Here is a 4,081-nt window from a genome sequence, read left to right on the forward strand (position 1 = left end):
AGTTCATCTCTTTTCTAACATTGGTAGAATGTAAGTTTTACTAGATTTTTAAACAAAATCCGAAAATTTAGGAAAAAGACGGTTACCGAATATTTCCTAAATCTATTAAAATGTTTTTTTTGTTTCCTTTTTAAATATTGTTCCCTAAATTTGAGTCTTTTTCATTGGACGACGGGATCCATGGTTGATGATTGGCTGAAATGACGTTAAGCTTGGTTTGTGCCCGTGATGCCAATTATATAGACTAATAATATCATTTCCCAATTGGTTAGCAGGTCGAAAAGTTCACATAACTGATCTCTAGATTAAGATTCGAATTGTTGCATTAGTGGCTTACAATTGATGAAAATCCAGATGGTTCTGTCAAAGAAATAGTTCTTGATGGGATTGTATCTTCACCATTAAGGAGACACCAGTCTCTAAAGAAGCAGTGGGAAGAGTTGGGAAGCTGCTCCACGGTTATTAACAGGCATCGATATCTCTTAACAGCATTGCTTCTTTTGGCATTCCTCTGCACTGTTTATCTTTACTTTGCTGTTACTTTAGGTGCTAGGCACTCCTCCTGTTATGGCTTAACTGGGAACAACAAGGATATCTTTCAAAGCCATCTCTAAAGGGAAACTCAAATTGTTTTAATAAATTGTTCTTGTACTACTGCGTTCTTTTTTTTCGTTTATTGATTCAGTGATTCTGTAATGCCATTTGTGTGTGCTCATAGTTTCTTGCGTCTAGATATACTAAGTTTGTGTTAACAGAATTTATAAGCACCAAGCCCGTCTAGCTCCAGTTGGTAGAGCTCAATGCTCTTAACCTTGTGGTTGTCGGTTCGAGTCCCCATGGTGGGCGTATTATTTTTTAAGTCAGTTGCTCTGGTTAACTCCAATGTGTGAAAACTCCCATTTTATATGGTAAAGACGGTGGTAGGCTTTTTATCATTTGCGTTTACCAAAACATGGTTGAATTTAAAGTCTGCAGATTGTTGACTTTAGAATTTTGCAATTCTCAAACGCTTGATTCACTGTGTGGGAAATCACTTAACTTTTGTTCAAGCCAACGATAACAATGCCTTATTGTTGCCTCTCAATCTACCTAGCAATCAAGTAAAAAAAAACACAAAACTCATTCTGCAGATCCAGACACATCAATCTTTTCTAAGCTACCTTCAAATTCTTGCGTTTCCTGAGCAAAACCATCAAACTCAATGAGAGAATTTGTCCAACAATGCAACCTCCTATAGCTCCATAACACACACATATAGGCCTCTCCTGTTAAAAAGAATAATTGGTATAAGCATACCAAGCTCTCGAATGTAGTTCCGGAGAAAGATATATTACCTGCCACGGCCTTTCCCAGTCGAGTCGCATAGGCTAAGCTCTAAACCATCCTCGAACAATTGCTGCATATGCTGGAATAACAATAATATATTATGTATTTCCACTTGGTCTAAAAGAAGAAGAAAATACGTTACAGAAATATATAACCTACTTTATCAAAGCGAATGCACGATGCCAATCAGTCCACGATGCACCAAAAACTGCAGTTGCTGGTTTGAACTATGAAATTAAAAATTATTAGAGACAATCAAAGGATTGTTCCAACAATAAACTTGAATCAATTTGAGTTTCTAAGCCATTCAGTATTTTACTAATACATGCACATCAACAAAATCTTTTTAAGAAATCATACTCGAAAAGGGGATCTCAAAACCTAACCTTCAATTTTGGGAAAAAAAGAACCGAGATGAAAATCGAACACCTACGTTCTTAATCAGATATGAAAGCTTCGTCCGCCTCGTGCCAACGCCGATTTACACTGTCAGAGAAAACAAGGTCTCTTAGGGTTCATAGAGAAAATAAGGTTGGAAAAACAAAAGAGGAGGAAATAAAGAAATACCACAGATGAAGAAGGAAGGAGGAAGGAAAGATGGCACACAACTTAGAGTTCGCAGGCGAACCAAGATGCGCCGGAGAGAACACGTTGACGGCGTACACTGGAATCGTCGACCTTCCATGGAGAAGCGTTGGAGACAGTTGGATTTTGGGATTTTTTAACTTTATTTACATTTATTATACCATATTATAACTCTATTTAATTATTATTTATGTTTTTACATTTTAATTATTTTTGTAAATCTAATTGTAAAGGACCAAAGTGGGGTTTCCTTATAATTTGTACTAAGGGGACATGAATTAGTAAAATCATTCTAAAGGGACAATAGCTTATTTCTTTTGGTTTTTTTCCCCAAATTTCCCAAAAAAGAAAGATTACATCGCATTTCTTTTTAAAAAGATTACACATCGCATAGTAAAAGTGTTTAAAAATCTGTGAGACGTGTAAGTATATATGAAGTATTAACAACCATCCGTGAACAAGTGACTCCAGTTTTCTCTTTTTATTTCAACTAAATATATGTCACTAATCCCATTAAAAATACTTAATATGATAGATAACTGAAGGAGAGCATACATCATCTGTTCTTTGCATGTCCCTTCACTTACACTGTCTGGTCGCAGCTTTGTCACAAATTGTTAGGGGTTTGTGTTAACCCAGACTTGAACCCTATAATACACTCGTTTCTGCGTAATATGCTTAACAAACTAGATTTATCGCTTGTAAAAATGACATCCCATGCATCTATTTTGTTTGGAGGGAGCAAAACAGTCGAAGGCATTTCAAGGCCTTAATATTAAAACCAGTCTCTTAAATATATGGGGAGGATTTGTCGTTTCATGTATCATGCTCCTCCCCTCTATTTTATAGTTTAAAAACAGAACACTGTCTAGTTGATAAAAAAAACAGAACACTGTCTCTGTGTTATTTATTCTGTTTATCTGCTTAAACTCAAAGGAGGAAGGGAGGGGTTCCAAACCCACTGAATAACTTTTTGTTGTTATATTTATAATATTATATTCACCAAAAAAATTGAATAACTTAAGTAAAAACTAATACCTAACTATTCAGATTTTTATTTATTTTATTTTGATGCATATTGCTTAAATTTTTTTTATTAAAATATAGTTATAATTATATTTGACTAAAAAGATATATTTGTTTTTTTAGTCATTCATGTAATAAATTTCAATATAATTTGATTTATTTTCATTGTTTTGAATTTATTTTATCTGATAAGTAATGTTAATCAGTAAGATACTTTTGTTTCCAATTATTAATATGGTACAAAATTATTAAAATGAAATAAAAATAATTTTATTAAGATAAAAAATAGTTTTAATAATTTTAGTTTATTAAATATATATTTACAACTAATCTTGTAAAAATCAATAAAAATGTAGCACACAAAACCTAAAATTTTAAACAATAATATTATTAAGTTGTTATTAACCAGTTACTAATTTTATTATTTAACATACTATAATTTTAACTAAATTAAAATTTTGTCTTTGAATTTAAGCTATTATTGTCAGTTAAAGGTTATAACGTTTATAAAAAGAATAAAAGTTATCACGTCAAAAAACAATTTGAATTGACATAATTAATCAAAAAACTAAATATAAATATGAAGCAAATTTCTTAACATTTTAGTGTGTGGTTTACTCCACTTTTAATAGACATTTTCTTTTAATATTTTTTTATTTGTAGAAAAACACATATCCAAATTTTTATTTAAAATAACGATCAAATCACTACAAGAAACGTGCCCATAACAACGAACATTTACGACGAAAATATTTCATCGTAAATTTACATTGTGTTTACAACGCAGTTACGAGGAATCCATCTTTCGTCGTAAACGCCATGTAAATTTACGACGAATAGTTTTCGTCGTAAAATCTATGTAAGTTTACGACGAATGTACGTGGAATGAGAAATACGTCGTAATCATTACATCGACATTACAACGAAACATGTTACCGTTATATTTAGGTGAAAACGTGTATTCAATGTGCTTTAGCTTACCTAATTTCGTCGTAAAGTCGTTGTAAATATTATGTTAAAACCATGTAAAATCCATGTAAAATATTCCTCGTAAAATCGTTGGTATATTTCAACTACCCAACTCGAAAATTTCTCTATATATATGTCATTCCCCACAGCTCTCTTCCTCACAACACACAAACGG

General features: G+C 32.2%; 1 pseudogene; it reads left to right on the forward strand.

The window, feature by feature from the left end:
* Window positions 1-200: 200 nt before the first annotated feature.
* On the forward strand, window positions 201-636 carry LOC106309265 (annotated as a pseudogene).
* The last annotated feature ends 3,445 nt before the right edge of the window (window positions 637-4,081 follow it).

The sequence above is a fragment of the Brassica oleracea genome, chromosome C8 (assembly GCF_000695525.1).
Source record: "Brassica oleracea var. oleracea cultivar TO1000 chromosome C8, BOL, whole genome shotgun sequence".
Taxonomy (NCBI): Eukaryota; Viridiplantae; Streptophyta; class Magnoliopsida; order Brassicales; family Brassicaceae; genus Brassica; species Brassica oleracea.